The sequence below is a fragment of the Amblyomma maculatum genome, chromosome 1 (genome assembly GCF_055883805.1).
Source record: "Amblyomma maculatum isolate TAMU_Amacu chromosome 1, ASM5588380v1, whole genome shotgun sequence".
Lineage (NCBI taxonomy): Eukaryota > Metazoa > Arthropoda > Arachnida > Ixodida > Ixodidae > Amblyomma > Amblyomma maculatum.
The window spans coordinates 272,306,686-272,327,358 of record NC_139344.1 but is presented as its reverse complement, the minus strand read 5'-3'; positions in this window follow the sequence as shown (position 1 = coordinate 272,327,358).

Sequence of the window (20,673 nt, the reverse complement as noted above, 5' to 3'; positions counted from 1 at the left end):
GTGGGCGGGTGAGGTTAAGAAGTTCGCAGGGGTCAAGTGAATGCAGATAGCACAGGACTGGGTTAGGTGGAGGATTATGGCAGAGGCCTTCGCCCTGCAGTGGGTATAGTTCAGCTGATGATGATGTTTAACGCTCACGTACGCTTCTTGTGGTCTCGCTGCTGCACGCGTCCTTCCGGCGAACCGCTGTGAAGAAGCCGTGGTTCGCATGCTTGCATGTGCCATGGGTAATTGCTGTGTCTATTCGTGCAATTGTGTGCCTGGGAGCGTTTGCATGCATGACTACGTCACGCCTAAAGAGGCGCGAGACATAGCATGCACTCAAATATGCTTGGTTATTGCTTTTACATCGGCGCTGTGCTTGACTTCGAAGCCATGTATAGAGTTTAATGCCCATTGTACTATATTTGTCTGTGACAGCATGGTCGGATCTGACGGGAATCGCAGCGTTTAATGCAGCTGCAGCCCGCCGATCCGTTGCAAGCGTTGGGAAGCGCTGCAGGGAGGCCCGCAATGAGGGGGGAGGGGACGTAGGCTGCATGCTACTAATTATACATATCCTTCATTCACGGCGCATTTACGAAGTCGGCAAACAGTTGCCGACAAAAGATGTCCGCCAGGTCTTGTCTCTCCTCGTTGCCTCTCGTTCCAGCTGGATTGGTACTTGATTGCGTATATATTCAAATATTCAACACTATATGGTGCTTTACGGCGGGAGCTATTATACGTCGGAGACCACGCTTGCTAAAAACACAGGCAGGCGCGCATGCGCACAAGCACACACGCAACCCTCGGTTCAGGTGGCCCGGGTTCGATGCCTATCGCGGCAACCCCGTTTCGTTGGAGGCGGCCTGCAAAGCGCCCGTGCATGTACTGTCGACGTCAGCGCAATGCACATGCGCACGGAACACTTGCTCGCACGCATACAAGCACACATACGCACACGTGCATGCACGCTTCCTCGCAGAAGGGGGCTGACATTGAACTATCAACTTTGACGAGATTTGTGCCGGGAAAACCGTGAGAATGCAGGAAGCGTCAGCGCTAAACAGCCACCGCTTCTGTGGCGATTTGCGTTCAGTTTTCTCTAAATTGTTTAACTAAGCCGTAGACTATTTTCTCCAATGATTTTACTTATCTTATTTTTTTTTTTATGGGAATCAAGATTAGAAAAACGTTTGCACCCAAAGAAGTGCAGTGATTCTGGCATATCCACTAAAATTAAGTTTACAGTGCAGCTGCTAGTGCATGCGACGAGTCGCAGAAACACGGCGAAACTGCATGCGCACCGAGGAAAGGTCGATGCACGAAAACACAAAATTACTTTTTGACGAACAGCGCTTGTGCGGAAAGATAAAGAAGAAAGACTTTTCACGCGCCTTATTTACCCGGACCTAGGCCAGCCTCGAATATTAACCTGACCCGCGAAAGTAAAAGGCAGGATAAAAAACTGGGGTGATGGTGTAGTGTCATTTAAGCTCCGCCCTTGAGGGTATGACGCGACGTAAATTCACTTTGCAAATCGTTTAGTTACTAATATCTTAATTTGTACATACCTCTATTATCTCACACATGCTCCGTAGCATAATGCAATAACCTACCATATTATGTGAAATGTCACCTGACGTAATACAATGTGCCTCTTTAACCAAGCCGTAAGAACGTTCAGCGTGGCCTGTAGGGTAGCATGTCCTACTTGGAACGCAAGTATCCTGAAGGGCTCGATTCCCCTCACACTGCCGACTGAAGTGAGAAGTCCGAGTTGGCAGCTCTTGCCAAATCGACAGGTCACGTCTTTGCGTGACGTCGCACAAAACCAATCAGTGCCTGGTCATCTCAGCTACCGTATGCCAGAGCCATGGCCGTGACGTTTCATAACGCTAACGCTGGGTTTAATGAAAAACGGGGCCTTTAAAGCTACCGCGCAAAAAAAAAAAAAAAGAAAAGACAAAGCTTTTTTTGAATGCAAGTCGAACGAAAAAAAAAAATTGAGAACGAAATCAGCCACAAAACGTAAATTGCATTTACTTTCTCACTCGTCATCGTCGTCAATGGTCAGCTTGAATTATTCTCCTCGTACAGCACACAATGCTCCGTTTCATACTGCAGCACTTTCTGAATGAACGGGCTATCAAGCATGTTGGAGGCGGCTTGTTGGAGTTAGCTCGCCCGTTTCAGTGAGCCAGCGTACGAGCTGCAAGAGACCGCATCTGGCCTGTCGCGACGTCTGTAGCAAAATTGGACATTGGTCTGGGCTAATTGGCTTATTGCAAATTAATAGAAACACTCAGCGCGAAAGAATGCATACAAGAAGAAACACACAACACAGGACGCTTGCCAAGCGCAGTTTTCAGTCCGTCGGTCAGGTGCCCACGAAATGATTTAACGACGAGAAAGAAGTGTTTGGAAAGGGCCCGTTTACGCCTTGGCACCCTATTCTTAATGCGTTCCAACGGCTACGAGATCGCACTTAGACCAGAGGTGTCGCGCTGAAAGCCTCGCGGACGTGCATGCGCCGTTCATTCCAGTGCGTAGCCTGGAAGGTCACGTGGCAGGGCAAAGCTCTCCGACCAATAGAACTCCTGCATAAACTTACGTGAAGTCAGAGTCGCACGCCTAAGTACTTCCATCTCCTACGGATAGGAGTTGTAATGGCTACAATCTGTCTTCTGGACTTTTGTGGAGACACCATCGGCAAGCCATTTTTTTTTTTTTTTTCAGTTTCAATAAGTTGCTGTCGTGTATATTAATCACATCTATAAATTCTCGAATATAAGCCGACCTAAGGGTTTCCTATATCGTGATACCAAAAATTATGTCGGCCTTGATTCGAATAAACACGTATCAACGTGATCGCTCTCTCTCTCTCGCTCTTTCGTCGCCACGACGTTGCCCTCAGACCCATTCTCGCCCCCTCTTTCTTTTCGCAGACACACCACCAAGTGTGATATCTCTGCTACTGTCGAAAACAAGGCACGGCGGCGGGCTTTTGTTCGCTTCGGTTCCCTGATATAAAGCCTCTTAAGGCTGTGGGACACTGAGTGGAATCGGCGAATTGAACGTAAAACGAATACAGAGGGGCAGGACCTCGCCTATCATGGCACGGGAACCGGTGCGTAGACGACAAACGTACGACTACCTTGAGGTCGACGAACAAGATGCATCAATAGGATGTGCGCATCGTGATGAATCCGACATTCGGCGTATTACGCAGATCGCAGGGACGCCCTGGTAATTGCTCAATAATACAAAGCAATGCATCAACATTGTATTAATGCAGCATTTTCTTTAACCATGTTATCTCAGAATACAGGATGTATACCCCAAGATTTTGTCACGCACTCTAGTCAAAAGGAGCAAAAATAGAAACCTGAAATCATACTTTTCATGCAAGATACATAAGCTGAATTACCCTTTGGGGTTTCGAAAAAATAAGAACAGCTGGCAGTCTGCAATAGAACAGTATCTGCAACGGCGTTGGCTTGCAACTCTGTAGTATTTGTAATTAGTCCTCTGGTATTCGGCTTCGTCACTTTTCATATGGCCGTAGATGAAACCAGGTTTATTTTGAAAGGTTGCAACAAAGCACAACTGGCTCTACTCTGTTCGAGATTATCGTAAGCTAGCTCCTAATTGAGCACGACCTATAACAGCATAACAGCGGTGATACTGTTCTTCGACAGACACGCTTGCCTATCGCCTTCATCTGTGTTACTTGTGGGCGCAGTCAAGTAGGTCCAATATCTGGGTGGCTCTGAAAATAGTCGTCTCGATCAGGCGCACACTCGCATCGTCTCCTGCATTTTTGAGGATTTGCGCCGGGAATGTTGGGGCTAGGCCCCGAAAAACGATTGAACCCTCTCTAGTGGTATCCTTCGTCGCCTGTGGACAATGTTTTCAACGATTTCACATTGAAGTAGTATAGTATACTTGTGTAATAAACCGGAATCGCCAGATGCGTCCGCCGCCGATGCCAGCATGGCACAACCTAGCAGACTTAGCAAGACGCCGTGGCAACCATTTCGGAGCGGCATAAATAATGAGGCAGAACCTTCCGCAATGCTGCCGAGTCAAGCTCGACAGATGACGAATCCAGCCAAGCGGTGGCGACAATACCTTTCTGCAGTTGTTGTTTATGTTCTTGCCATGGGAAACGTGCTCGTATATAACCTTGTTTAGGTAGAGTCTTGCACAAGACGAAGGTGGTGGTAAGCGCCTTCTAAAGAAGCGCTGATTTCGTGAACAAGCAGCATTCCGGAAAACGCAGCCGCCCCCAGACATGCGAGCTTGCGTTCTCAAGGCAGCAGCTCGGAGTACAAGCCCACTGTACCTGGCTGACTAGATCACTTCGCTGATACGATGCTTTTAAAAATTATGATTGGCTACACATTCGGCAGAAGAATGAACTAAAGCGGCCGACCCCAACAGTCTTACACTGTGATAATTAAGCTTACCTCTCCTAGACAACTATGCAGACACCCCTCACACGGCAACTTCGCGCAGCCGTTGCCGATGAGCTTCGAAAAATTCATTTGAACTCAGGCTTTCAAGTACAGCCAATAGACCGATCCCACCGACCGATCTGCGCATGAGCCGGTTTTCCGGAAGTTGCACCACCGCCATGTTTGTTGTAGTCGGCTGTCGGCAAGTCAGCGCGCGCACATGCGACTGCACTATTGCTATCTCCGCTCCACAGGAACTCAACGCTCATTTCCCTTACCTCACTGCCGACAAAAATTCGTTGCCATTATTTCAGAAATTTACAGTGACTGTTACATGCAAAGCAAGCGTTCTAAGGGCCTTAAATTTGTTTTTTTTTTAGGCAGTAGCCTCGTTCAGTTGTGAAGAGGTCGGAAATAATCGAGGGCTGCATACAAAAAAAATCGCATCATGGTAATTTTTAGTTCTGATGATTGATGGTTGATTAGTGTGTGATAGGCTATGGTGAGGTAAAGAAATCGTTGTAATTCATTAATGAATTAAAGAAAAGAAAAATGAATGAATTCGATACAGAAGTTTTCAACAGTGTCAAAATGCTCAGAATGAAAAGCCGATGCATGACGATGCTAATAGAAAATTTAGGTTACGTATTTGATGAATTAGGTGAACTAATTGAAAAACGAGATTTCAAAAGGTGTCAAAATGCTCACAATGAAAACCAATGCTTGACGATCTAATAAAGAAAATTAAAGTGTGTAATTGTTCAAATAATTTTAATAACAAAAAGAAAAAAAAAGAAAAATGGGGTTCAAAGGTGCTAAATTGCATATAGAACGAGAAGTAAATGCGTCATTGATTGATCAAAAAAAATTTAGCGGGGTGAAACTGACCAATTATTAAAAAAAGGAAGAACTGAAAAATCATAAATCGGGACCAAATACACATAATGAAAGGTAAATGCTTGATGACAATAGAAAAATTTGTTTATAAGTGACCAACTAAAAATTACAATGATTGTATGAAATGAAAAAGTGCATTTAACGATGTCAAATTGAGTTTGACACCTTTGAACCGCCTTTTCTAATAACACAAGATTTTCAATTATTTCAATTAAGAATTTGATCAATTACATGCTCAAATTTTCTTATTTAGCATCGTCTAGAATTGAATTTTCATCCCGGGCATTTTGGCACCTTTAAATCGCTTTTTTGGATTTTTATTTTTTCAATTATTTCAGCTAAGTAACCAATTACACACTCTAAATTTTCTTCCTTACAATAATCAAGCTTTAACTTTTGGTCTCAGAATTTAGCACCTTTTAACTTGTTTTTTTTCCAATTTTACACTTTTTCAATTGTTAAAATTATTTGCTCAATTACAGACTAAATTTCTTAATTCGAATGATCCAGCAATGGCTTTTCATTGTGGCAATTAATTTTGACACATGTGAAGCCCCATTTTTCTAATTTTTGATTTTGTTTTTCAATTTAATTGCACATTTTAAATTTTTATAAACAGCACCATAGCACTGGCTTTTCATTCAGATAATAGGACACAAAAGTTTTCATTTTTCAATTATTTCAACTAATTAAGTGACAAATTGAACTAAATTTTTAAGTTAGCATCATTGAAATTGCTTTTCATTCTGACAGTTTTGAGACTTGAACCACCCATTTTTCATTTTTTTTATTTCCGTATTTAATCGATTAATCCCGTTGATTCCATTAGCTCGTCATCGCTTATCGAAAACCGATTATTTATCAACCTCAGTAGGACAAATTACCATGATATGGTTTTTTACGCAGCCCTCCTTATTTCCGACATGCGGTGCCGGCAACTATTTCTTCTACTACTACAACAACGCCGACGGCTTTTCAGCCGAGCGAGCTGTATAAGCTTTTGCCTAAATACATAAAACTAGAGTAAAAATTGCGACGGTGTTTAGCGACTAAAGTAGTGAAGGGCGAAAGCCTGAGAAGTCTCATCTTGTCTAGCGTTCCTGCCATCTGCAATCTCACACTTGAACGCGCGCCAAGGAACGTCACGCGACAGCCGCCGCAAAAGCGGGACACACTTTGTCCACGACAGTATGAACCATTAAAGGCTTTCGCCTTAATATATGTGCCATGTGCTTCAAATTCACCATGTACAGGTGAATTTTCCCAATGCACTCCGACATACACACGAGCTAAAAATCGTTCGGAAACACGGCGCGCAGGCTCTACAGGCTCTCCGGGCGGCTGGAGCGGCCGGTTGACTACATGTACCAGCATGCACCGCGACAGCGGTGGCGTCGTGAAACTGGCCGGTGGGATCGGTCTACGCATATTCATATAGGACAACACTTTCGAACTTAGTCTCTGATTAATTTCGGACAGGAAATCTAACATCAATATGGGTTTATGAAAGCATTCCCCTGGTCAGACCTGCGGTTTCACAACAGTGAGGGCTAACAAGTGACACTTACATATGGGCAAGAAAGTTGTTTGAGGGCTCCGCATTTCGAAGCAAAATTCATCTAAAAGGATTGTTCCTACCGGTAACACATCCTCGTCCAAACGTAATCGCATATGAGACTAGTCAGAAAATTGGGCGCGGGAAAATTTCTTTCATGTTGTTGACTAACGCTTATGCTCGTAACCTGGAGACCTGCATGGCCGAACCTTACGCCACAATTGGCGAAGTGACCTGCACCTTGCTCGGCAAAGGTTTCTAAAGCCCAGAGGGGTGCATTCGACGACACATTCGAGCATCACGACGAAGAGAGCGTCAGCAAGAAGCCGAGCGTCGTCGTGGCGACCAAACGTCGACGCAGACTATGCACAAGAGTCCTGTCAGTATGCAGCGATCATCCTCGGAAACAACTCTACATATTTGTGCTGATGAATTGCCTGCAATACAAAGCAGAACAACACATGCTAACGTAAAACTAAGGGACAAGATGCGCGCAAATGCTAAACGCAGCATGGGCGCACTGGTTAGAGGAATGTCATTATTTTATCTTCACATGCATGCACCTCTCAGAGTATACTGTGGAGGCACCCAAGTAGGCGCGTGCTTGTATGCTGATTACTGAAATCTTCCGCACTACAAGACAGCTCTCAGAATCACATCTTGCGACAAGTCACTCGCGTACACTATACTTCGATGCCAGTTCAAGCTTATCATTGAAATGGTTACTGCCGAGATGATAAAGCGTATGTTTCCACTCCGTAAAACAACACGCACCTCCGAGGCAAGAGCTCGGACCAGGGTACATATCAACTTCAATTCTGCACACCTACTAGTTTAATAATGGCGGATGTTAGGGCGAAACGTCAATGCATTGTCTTCTGGCTCCCCTATCTCGTTATTGCAGCGTAACTGCTGGAGATTCCGGCGCAAACAAGCAGAACATCATCACGCCCACACTTCTCCTAGCTTTCTGGCTTCAGGGGAGTGACACTAGGCCTAATTTAACAGTGTATAGACATTACTGCACCCTTCTTTAGCGCAACTATCTGTCCTGGACAAGGATCGTGATCCGCAGCTCCAGTAGCTAATGAGCAGACATGCGTCCTTCTTCTCTCGCGCGTGGCCAGCACCAGCCTTGGCAATGTATACATGTGGTGCACGCAGGCGCATAAGGGGACGTCAGTGCCTTGCACTGGCCAACAAGACTTGGTTTTTACAGCGAAAGCTTTACTACTCGAGATGCAACTGCGGATTTCGACTCGCTGGGAGATCTTGAAAGGCTTCGAAAGGTTAAAACCGGCTTTGTGGCTGCAGGCGACTGCTTGCAGGGAGCGTGACGGAAGAGCCGACGCGTCGGTCGGCCGGCAACTGGAGATTCGAATCATTCGACCCCTAGCAGTAACGCGCCCCTTGCTAGTCAAACACCTGAGATGCATTTCCACATGCGACTGCTAGCTTCGCACTGCTGCCGCCAGGCAGCTAGCCCTTGTATACCGCGAAAATGCAGCCCGACGATGGCTCTTACAGATGAATTCTTCGAAAAGAAAAATGAAGTTTAATCAGTCAAACTGTGTCAAACTGTGTCAAACTGTGCTAAACCATGCTTAACAGAGCTTTCGGTCGTATAGCTACGTTACCATGGAGAGAGATACAACCAAGCGTTCACTCCAATTGTATGCCCTGAAGCCGTACTTTCACGTTTTGGGTTTGCGGTCTCCGAGGCTTGGTGCTCCGCATCGTCGGACGGGTCGCACAGTCCGTCGTACGCTGCCTCTCGCATTACAACACATGTTGAAAAGTACGCTATGCACCTTGCTCTCCTAGACTGGCAGTTGCTGTGTATTTCCGTCGATGGAACAATTGGCTCTTAAGGGCCTTACACATACTTCGCGCTCTCCTCGAACGCAGACGGCCCATTTAATCGTTACGGAAAAAGACCCTGAAAGTGAAGGGCAGCGCTTCTGAGCCTGCTGTATAGGCAGAGGGGGTCTTTTTTTTCTTCCCCCAAGTTGAAAATGTGGATGTCTTGCCTGTGGAACCTTAATAGTTATATGACATGAATATGACGTCCCCTACACATCGCACAAATCGAGGCCGCTCTCTATGATTCCAACCCTAATAGCGCACCGGGAGCGAGTTGTGCACGCTATTTAACACTTTTTAAGCTTCCCAAGTCACACAAGCATGACCCCTGTTTGGAAGAAATCAGTGCTGATACCGATACAGAGTAGGACATTACAATGCCTGAGGTCGACATCCCTATTATTAGTTAGCGTTTGCATAATGATAAATTATGACACTAAAAAATACTTGAATAGCTCTTACAAATACAATTTTATGTCCCATTTCCTTCGAGGGCTCTGTGAGTTGCATATTGTGAAAAGGCTTCAGAATAATGCCCTCATATACCTGCAGCACACAGCTCCTGGTAATTGTTAGGCTGGTCTTCAAAAAATCATTTGGTTCCGTGCCCCACTCTACCATAGTTCACCGGCTTCAGCCAGTGGGGACAAGAACAGCTCCATGAAAGACTTTCTTGCAGATAGAACATCCTCGGCGAAAGTTGGGGATACTCAATGTGATTAACAAGCTCTAAAAAATGAGTAAGCGTTTTCTCCGGTGTCCCACAGGAATCCGTTTTGGTACCGATTCTGTTCCTGATATATATATATATATATATATATCAATGGTATTCATGCCTGCGCTGAACTAGGAGTAACAATAAGGCTCTTCGCAGACGACTGCGTGCTGTACACCACGGTCGGTACACGTGACGACCAGCTAAAGTTAAATTCTTCCGTAAATAGTATTGCCAGATGGTAGTATTGGATGGGGGAGGGAAATAAATATCGACAAAACTTCTTGCATCTCAACTACCCGTAAAAAGCACCTTTAGTACATTCCTACACTTTACCAGGATCTAACATAAATAAGGTAGATACGGTCAAATACTTAGACGTCACATTTACGCATAAGAAAGGTGGGGGGATGCAGATATAACAAACACGTGTACAAAATCATTCAAACTACTCGGATTTCGCTGAATACCCTCATAAGGCACATCCTTAAGGATGATTTGAAGCCGTCATCAGTTATATCTTAGCCAAAAATTAGAAAACAAAATTCAAAATAAGTCCCTTCGTTTTATTTCTTCCTGCTACTCACAGCATGAAAGAGTAGCATTCATGCGAGCTGCAGATATTCCCACCCTTTCTTGTCGGAGATGCGTAGCTTCTATGAAATACCAATTCCTTCTTTACAATGGTGGAATAAAAATTGAGGTAAATCAGTACATCGAGTTACGTTATCATCGAATAAGTAGGTTGAATCACAGAAAGGGCTTCAGAGCCATCCCAGCGCGATGCGACGTATATAAATTCTTATGTTTTTCTTTGAGCCATTGAAAAATCGAACAGTCTGCCTCATGAATTCATGGACGACACGTCTCTTGATCTTTTTTCTGAAAACAAATTGAGTCATTTTTGGTTTTGGTAAAACTAAATGCATAATATTCCTGCGATGTCCTTCTTTATTCACTGCGAGTGTTTAGTTTGTCTTATCTCGCCAGTGCCTCTTGATTATCATGTTGACTTTACTATGTTGCTTCGTAGTTCTTATCAGTGTTCTTATGCGTCAAATTGAGTGTATCACAACGTTGCAGTGCGCATGCTTTCATTTCTTTGCAAGTTTTTTCATGTCTGGCATTCTTGTATAATTGTCCCATTAGTTTCCCCGCTTTCGTAAGAGCATAATAAGGCTTACAGTATTCTTAAATAAAAATAGAAAGTAAAATAACAAAATCGGCGTCCCCAAGGCACTGTCATACCTCCACTTTTCAGCATACCATGTTTCCTAGCAGGACTGACGACGATAATAGGTCTTAATTATGCCCAGCCTTAATTAGGGTGATGGGAGATCTTTGTCAACTCATTGTGAATAGAGCTCTTACCAGGTCGGAAACTCCGATTCAAATAGTGACTAGCTGGCTTTAAATGAAAATTTAAACGAACACACAAGCAGACGAGAGAGTGGATATTTAAAGACTAGTTCTATTTGCAATATTTTGATACTTACGAATTGTAGCGCCATCTAAAAGCGGCAAATAAAAGCTATCACTCACGGTCACCATTACCTGAAAAAAAAAAAAAAATGTCTCTTAATTTTTTCTTAATAGTCTGTTGGGCTGTCATGCCCATGAATTTTCGCTACTGCATTTTTTAATCTGACTGTGTGCCAGGTGGTGACGCGTTTATCAACAATTTCAATGTTTGCAACTTGGCCACAGTTTACTTTAATGACTGCGGGCACTAATTGCCACAATCCGTATGCACCGGCCTGAATTTTGACCAGCTAATACCGCCGGCTTTTAATACATGGGCCCTGCACCTATACCGCTCTGACACACCTACAGGCCTCTCCCTTATCACTGTAATTGATGCTCTCCAACTCGACCTCCTCACAGACACAGGGACACCAACCAGAAATGGCAGCATTGTGTTCAGAGACACTTTTCACAACCTCATATTCGCAAAAAAAAAAAAAAAAGGAGAAGAAGAAAAGAAAAGCTTTTGTTGAGACAAACCTGCGAGAAGCTCTCGGAAGCGACCATTGCCTCCTCTCTATTCCGACCCCTGAAGTGCGAAAACCAATCAGCCAAATTCGGATCACCAGCTGGGACTCTTTTCGAGTCACAGATCTCTTCAAGCCAAACCATAACGCATTTCTCCAAATAGACTCTTAATCTATGCTTCCAACACTGTGCCCGCACCCGTTTACTACATCACCCGGAAGAACACCTGGCTGTGGATGCCCATCTTTTTAACCTGTGAGAAGCCTGTGTAGACGTGACTAAACGCTGGCGCCACCAAAAACAACCGGAAACTCAAGCTTCTCATTGCCAACATTACACTTCTGGCCCAAAATTACGTCTTCCAGCTCTCCGTTAAAATCTGGCTCCACAGCTACGACACCTTCAGGGGCACTCTAGTCACCTCCAACAAATACCTGAGCCATTATCGGAAGTCTTCTTCCCCCAGAAGCAAACTAAAAGAACATCGAAACTTACATTGGACGCCATATATCACCGGTGCACTCTTTCCAGGGCAGGGATAAAGCACTGCTAACCGCGTTCCGCACTCAGAAGTTAGGTACCCCACTCCCTACCTACCGTCGGCAAAAGCTACCCTGGTCTCCCAAACCCAGAATTGAACTCCCCAGTCACATATAGGGAGGCGGACGCGGCCACTCGTTCCTCCACCCATAACAGTGCTCTCGGGGAGGATATAGTTACCAGCGCGCTTGACCGAAACTCCTCCATGGAAGCCCACCAAGCACTAACCGCCTATATCAATGATGAACTTTTTTGTACTCCTGGCCACCTCCTCGGTGAATGGAAACATGCTGAGGTCATCTTAATTCCCAAGCCCAACAAATACCCCTCCATCACGGCTTTTAGACTATACCTCCCTTGTTAGTGGAAACTGTATGAGAGGGTCCTATACTGACGCGCCTCTAGAACTTCATTGAGGAGCATCAACTCTTCCAACCTTACATCCTCAGTTTTCAGCCATGCCTCTCTGTCCAAAATGATTTCTCTTCCTGAAACATGATGTTTCGATCGCATTTCCTGCGGTGGGGAACATCTTTTCCTCACTCTGTACATTAAAGACACTTTCGACAACATCTCGCAAGAAGCCATACCGGAGGGACTAGCTTCGATCAACTGTAGGTCCCGCATTTTCAATACGTCACCGCGTTCTTATGGGACCGCACCGCAATTATCGGCATGATCGGACCTATGCGTTTACCCTCTTTCACCATTGCCAATAATGGCACTCCCTAAGGCGCACTCCCTCCTATCCAACATCGTCAAGGCAACAATAGCCCACAAAGGTTTTACTGTCCCTGATATTGGCTACATACTTCACACAGATGATATTGCCATCTCGTGCACCCGTGGTTCGATGGCCGACAAAGGGGCTGCTCTCTAATCCCCCGCACCCGTTTACTACCGCAATATGCCCCAGAGAAATCGGGAGTGATCCGTAAGTGATACACATTACCGGGACACATTAACCTCCAAATGCATAACCACCCCATCACGATCATCGAAAGGGCATGCGTGAGAAGGACACCCTCCACCTGATCACATCGTTTGCTGTAAGCCGCACCCAACACAGCCTGCCCCACCAACACCTCACTTATGCAGACCTAAACAAGTTTAATGTTCTCCTATGCATCCACAAGTCTGCTGTGGGCGTCCTTTGCACTTCTAAAATATGCCTCTTTGACCCCCGCATCCACAAACCAATCAATTCAGGAAACTGTACTCGCTTATCAACGTATTCACCTCCTCACTACTACCGGAGGCAGATCCATTCTTGACCATATTGGTGGTCACCATGCTCCATGCACCCCGGCCCTCACAGACACCCTCCCTCTACAAGTACGCTTCCGTCTCCACCTTGGCCCCCTCGCACGGCATATGTACCATGAATTACAGGTTGCCCGCTTTCGTGACCTCTGCAGATGGTACTGCAGCGATGATAAGTACGATGGTATAAATGAGCTCGCCCTCTTACCTCCCACCCTCTATTAGGGTTTCGCGGCTACCTACCTTGCTGGATACTTTGAAGCCTCACACCTGCAGCTGCGGCGGAAGCTATTGCCCCCGCACTTTCCATCAAAGCACAGGACAAACAAATGTTAAGCTGCGTGCCGACTCACAGGCTGCGTGTCCGGCCTTCACCAGCAGCCGTGTCTGCAATCTTGCCCTCGGCATTTTGGACGCCACTCTGTCCAAGATCGTGTTATCGCCAGGGCCTCCGGTTACGAAGGTCTAGAAGGTAACCTCAAGGCTAACACCCTAGCTCGCGCTTACACCAACCGAGTGGGGACTGACAGCCTATACATGTACCCCTTTTCTGCCCATTACTCTAAGCCCCTTGACACCTTACGATTAGCATCTACTCCCTCTTCACAAACACCTTTCATCGCCGGAGACCTACACACTTCGCCGCATCTAGACTCCCACTTTCCGCAGCTTCCCCTATCAACACCGCCTCTACGCACCACTTAATACGGATGCATGCCTATGGTGCAGCGACACCCCTATGTTTCATCACGCCTCATGGACGTACACGCGCAACCCTTACCACCTAAAACCGCCCCAGTGCGGCTTTGGAGCAGTGAGCGGTGCGTGCACTCATCGCCACCTCCGCATACTTGGCCATAGCCACTAAGTACTTGGACTGAACTCCAACTGCGACTTCAACCACCTTTTCATCCCCAAATAGGTGTTTGCTTTTCATCCTTCTATGGAAAGGTTCTTAAATGGTAATATTAAAGCCCTCTGAAAGAAAACGTCGTAACAAGCGCGCTCTACCGTCAAAACCAGTCGTGCGTTGACTAAAATAGTTGTAGTTTTAAAAACTAGATGGCGCTACTAAGCTATAATTTTCAGTGCATCCCCGTTTGCTTACGAAATGTGAGTGTGCGCTGAACGGCGTAACGCCCTGCAAAACGCTTGCTCAAGCGTACGCATGCATGCATACGCTATCTTGAAACTTTCCAGTCATTGTTGGGTACGTAGTCGGCGTCTATTTTTATTTCCTTCCAACATATCTGCACGCGCCTCGATAAGATGAGCAGACGACGATGCGCGGAGGAATTGGCTCAACGCACTTTTCTGATTGGCTGAGGAGATCTGTACCTTTTACAGCGCTGCAAGTAAGTTATGGAATGGAATATACACAAGGCCCTCAAGCCTATGTATGTCAGCGGTTCAAGATTTAAGTGTGAACTACTGAAAACAAAGCAGGAATGGCACAAAGGTATTGGCGTAGGGGGGTTACTCTCAATTCGCGTATGGCGTTGAAGAGAGGAGTAACCATTGTACATTATTAATATTGTTGCCTATGGTTGTTTTGAAGACAGTCGGATCATAAATGCTGGCGATAGAGGCGGTGAGCTAGTTCCACTTGAACGCCATGTTATGTAAAAAGTATTTCAAATATAATTAGTACGGCACTTGGGCACATGAGCATGTTCTCATCTACCCTGAAATCGATGCAAGAAAGCGCAGAGAACATTATGACTTGAGCAAAGGATTTATTTAACAAACTTTATCGAAAAAGCAGACATCGTTTTGTTTTTCCACCAGTTACCAGTCTATAGGTTGAGATGAGATTTTTGAAGAGGAGAGAGGGGCAGTCCGTGAGTAGTCATCGACAGTTAAACGAATTGAGTTGTTTTGAATGCGTTCAAAAAAAAAAAGAATGATAAATAAGGAGCTCGAACTTTAACTCTTGAGCCCCGCCACATCGCTCACCGCTCTACTTGTGCGTACCTCCCTCGGACTAATGACATGATCATGCGCTTGCACCGCACCTTCAGCGACAAGCTGAACATGTACGCTTACTCTGCCCACTTCAACGGGGCTCAGGTTCTGATGTTTATCACGTACGCGGACTACGTTGGAACTCTCTCATTTCTTCTTTGTGGCCGGCAACTTACGTATACCACGGACACCATCCTTACGTATGAGCTTGTCGCCTTGCAGACACTCCCATCTCCAAAGCTCACTTGTACGTAAATAGATCTCATCACCTTGTCCACTCGCTCACCCCTTGGAAGCAGAAACACCAGAAATACAGCATTCACCCCGCCGTCCCCATGCAATCTTATCCACCTCACTCTGTAGTGTGGCTGTGGTTGGCCTCCATCCCTCCCGATCTACCCTAGAAAAACTTTCAGGCTATCACGGTCTTACCGCGGTCAACATTTTGTCCACTACATTGTCGAGGGAGTTGCGTCCTACATATGATTATCGTCATGGTTTTAGCAGCATTTCAGAAACTTGGCATCGACTCATCAGTGCGAAATCCTACGAAAAATTTCTCTGAATAAACATTAGAATATTTCGAAATAGGATAAATCATTCTCAGCATTGAGGCGTTGCGTTTAGTACGTGTTTTTTTTTTCTTACGCTAATTTCATCCTATCCCATTCGAAAATTCCTTTTAGAGTCTAGATGCATGATCAAATACAGGTGTCGTATAATTAAGCAATATTTTTGCAGAGTGGTTTAGCGAAGAATATTTTTTTATTCTCACGTTTCCATTAAATGGGACTCAACGATGCTTCAATTTTGACAAGATACAAACATTCAACGCGGGGAGTACATAGCCGTGAATACCTCAGACGGGTTATGCGATCCTACAGACGTACACAGAAGGAACACAAAGGTTTTGTTCGCTTCCGTCTGGTCTATGTGCTTATGAAGCAGCCGATATGTCACATCCACAGCCGCGCTTATTGTTAACATCGACACACACTTCATGTGGACGCGGCAAAGTTACATTGGAAGAAAGTCCCGAAAGGTCGCTCGTGGGTTACTCGTAGAACATCAGCCCTGGCGCATTTATTAGGTGAAGCCGATGACGTACGCCCGCCGTGCACTTTTCACAGATTAGCAGTAGGGGTAACTTTGATCATTTTACTTTCGCTTAGATAAAGACAATATCTCATAGGAAGCTGTATACGCAGCAAGATACTTCTTTTGTTCTTAGCTGTTCTGCCGATTTGCTTCTATTCTTGCGTGTACGCTGATAAATAACTCGTCTCCTCTCTTATATACCTTTTAGTATCGTATTTCACTTCCTCTTTCTTCAACTGAATATTTCCTCGTCGCCGGGTTCATCATGGCAACAGAGGGGATTTCATTGCTTTCCAGAGCCTGCCGGGCTGACTACTGGGAAAACACATCCAGTAATAAAAAAAAAAAGTCATGCCCCCTCCTTCTCTTCCATTGCCCGCTACTATTCTACTCCAACTCCCACTCCCTTGTTGCTTTATTCCGGAACTTTTTTATTATTACCTTGTCAGGTTTTAACTACACTTGTCTTTTAGAACTTTTTCTTCTGAATCCTTTCAAGACACTCTCCTCCTTTCGAAATGTTTGCCTGCTTCAAGCGACTGCATCCAGGAGTCCGACCGTTTAGTCGTCCTCCTACATAATGGGCTTCCTTGCTAACAGATGTGCAGCTCAGAAAAGCCAGCTTGCAAGGACGCCTCGGGTGTCCACTGCTTCCTTCAGTTCAAGAGACCCTACAAAGAAGTGCGTTTTACTCCATGTATCAACCAAGGACACCCTGCCCGGACGCTTAACCTTCTGAAAGGTGGTGTCACGTTGACCTGATGAAGTGTAGGTGTCCATCATTATGTGGTGTCTACCCAAAAGTTGGTTAGCTGGTTTGTTTTAAGGGGTTTAACGTCCCAAAGCGAATCAGGCTTTCAGAGACGCCGTAGTGGAGGGCTCCGGGAAGTTCGAACAACTGGGGATTCTTTAACGTGCACTGGCATCGCACAGCCCACGGGCGCCTTGCTTTTTGCCGGTATAGAAAAGCGGCCGCCGAGGCCAGCATTCGATCCCACATCCTTGGGCACAGTAGCCGAGCACACTAACCACTGCGCCACCCGGCGGGGTCCAGCCAAAAGTATACTGCGCCTTCCTTTCCTCAAAACCAAGCTTCAAAATATGACCGCCGGCGGCTGCGTTTCGATGGGAGAGAAACGGAGAGGCGTCCGTGTGTTGTACGATGTCAATGCACGTTAAAGATGCCCAGTCGACAGAAATCACTCCATAGCCCTCCTCTACGGTACCTCTTTATCTCTTCCCGCTTTCACAAACACTTCAGTATGACAGATACTACACATTTTCTTTCCTATAAACATAAAAGAGAACAAATAGGGGCAAAAAACCACGGATTGTCACAACGGCTATTGCGGCTACTCTCAAAGCGAAGCCTTGAGAGTCCCCCTAATTCAAACCGTCAAACCATGCATAACCATGCTTGACAAAACTTTCGCTCGTATCGTTAGGTTCAAGCCATTCTTAAACCGCCACAATTTTTTCGTTAAGCAATGAGCCAAATCCAGCAGTCAAATGGTGGTCAAATCATAACCAAAAATTCTGTGCAAGCGCAATTGTTTAACGAAAATTATTTTATGTACGCATTTACGTCCCGCATACCGTAATATTCCGTCTGACAACCAATATATCCACAGATCCTTTTTAAGGACGCCTGCACTTTTCTGTGAAAGCGTAGGAAAAACGTTAAAAGTAACATTCCACAGTAGCCTCAATATTACTGTCAGAAACACAACCGTGATTTTTGTATGACAGTCTCAGCGGCTCGGTGCGTAGGCAGGAGGACCTTTAAAAAGCAACGGTTTGCTGCGCATTGGAATCCTAAACCATCCCTATCAATATCCTCATGTCAGCGCCCCGCCGTGTTGGTGCAGTGGTTAGAGCCCTCGACTGCTGTGCCCAAGGATGCGGGATCGAATCCCGACCGTGGCGGCGCTTTTCGATGGAGGGGAAAAGCAAAGCTTCTGTGTGCTGTGTGATATCAGTGCACGTTAAAAAGACCCAGGTAGTCGAAGTTTCCAGCGCCCTTCACTACGGCGTTTCCCATACCCTGAGTCGCTTTGGGACGTTAAACCCCATAAACCAAACCAAACCACACCTCATGCCAGTATCTCACAATGTGCCACAGCTGCCTCACAATATATGATGTCAGCGAAACCTAGAGCCTGGACTTGTTTTTTATTGCTATAACAAGCAGTGCATATACTTTCATCAAAAAGTAACAGATGCAGCAAAGGTTGCAACTAGCGTCCGGAAAACTTCGTGCCAATTTCTATGCCGAATATAAAATGAATAATAATAAAAATAAATAATAATTGGTTCACAGGAAGGGAAAGGCGCAGTATCTGTCACACTTGTTTTCTGTGGACATGTGGACCACACCGTAAGGGAAGAGAGGAAGGTGGGAGTGAAAGAGGAAAGGGAGAAAGAGGAGCCGTAGTGGAGGGCTACGGAGTAATTTCGACCACCTGGGGATCTTTAACGTGCGCTGACATCGCACAGCACACGGACGGCTCTTCGTTTCGCCTCCATCAAAACGCAGCCGCCGCGGTCTGGATCGAACCCTGGTACTTCGGCACAGTAGTAGGGCATCTTACCACAGCACCACCGCGGCGGGGCTAAAATGAACCAGATTCTGCTGATCCATTGATCAAAATGAGCCAAATCCGCTTTTGTTACCTTAATCTTCACAGCTAGCACTGTTTCGAACATGCTTCCTGTTATTCTTTCTCCAGCTATAACTTCAGCATCGAGTACACAGAATGTAAAGAGATCGGCGGAAGATTTGAGCCCAGAAGACGAGGACAGCGAAAGGAAATTTAGCCCCATTGCCGAGGAAGCAAGGGTGAGCCTCTGCTACGTTGACCTTTGATGTTTAGTTAGTCTAGTTGGTTTTGGCTTCCTGAATTCAGTTCGCTAAAGAAATGGCACGCGTAGACAGCAAACGAAGGGACAAGCGGTTGTCCTGTCGTTTTGTGTCCTGTCTGCTTCTAATAATTCGGTACAAATAGTTCATTTATAATGCTACAGCGAAGTGGAAAGAATTATAAATTCGATGTATTCTAGCTGGTTTACTTTTCGAATACCAAATTGGGAACATAAGATAAGAAGGCTGTCACTTCCGCGTTTGTGACAGAAATATCCTATTGTTGGTAAATCGCCGCAGTGCCTATTATTGACACGTTGAATGTTCTCGTTCACTTCATTCATTTAAACAACATTTTCATAAACAAAACGCTTGAATTAATACTCAGCAACAATTTTGAGAATAAAAATGGCTGATATGTAGATTTTCATGCCTAAAGAAAAAACAAATCCAATGTTTGCATCCTTATATTAATCAAATTATATTTTTTTCAGCTCATGAGCAGTGTACAGTCGCTATAACATGCAAATTATATTATTTTTTTAGCTCATGAGCAGTGTACAGTCGCTATAACATGCGTGTAAAGCATGCAACATAACAGCTGGTATAGAGTTAGATTTGTGCAGATAATCAACTTTGGCGGCTTTTTTTTTTCTTTTTGTTTTTCAGTGATCTGTTTAGGTGGATTAGGCTCATTCCGTTAGTATTATTATTTTTTTTCGTATACAAGATGGAACCATCAGTATTTGGGAACACCATCGACGTTTTTTCTGCGCAGAAAAATGCTTGAGGGTTAAAGAAATAATAAATGACAGTGCCGAAACCGTTCTACATTCAAAATACCCGCAAAAGAAAAAAAAAACTGAGCTGACGTCAGTTTTATCACACCTTCTCAATGGAGCGCTTCGACCAATCAGGGGCGCCACTTCCAAAGACTGAAACTAGCCCACCTGTCCTGAAACAGGTCGAGTCGGCCGTTGCGCGGCAAGTGATGCGACCGAACCACTATATACCTCACCCCTCAACGAAAAGCAGATGTTATCTGCTGGATCGTTCGCGCGTGCTCCTTGTTGAAACGCGTGCGTGCTGTGGAAACAGGCTTCGTGGGTGCGAAACAATATACGTGAAGTGAAAGACGGCAGCCAATAACTGCACCGATAAAATCGTTATGGCTCTCACTCTTGTATACGTCTCCGATGATGACGATGATGACGCCAGCGTATGGCTTTCGGTGCCTTATGTGCTGCCGTAAAGTGCACTATACACGTAAGCTTCGATGTATCCTCAAACGCATGCCAGCAGCAGTCGCGCTCTACCCGGACACATTTTTGTGGCTATGCAGCCAAAGAGCTACAGTGCCAAAACGCATCAGCTCACTGCGTAGCAGAATATAGTCCCATAACAAATTACGCGAATCGTGCTCTGGAATATTATATAATTACAGAAATGCCACGGGAAATGTCCACGCTACCGTGCTTCCAAA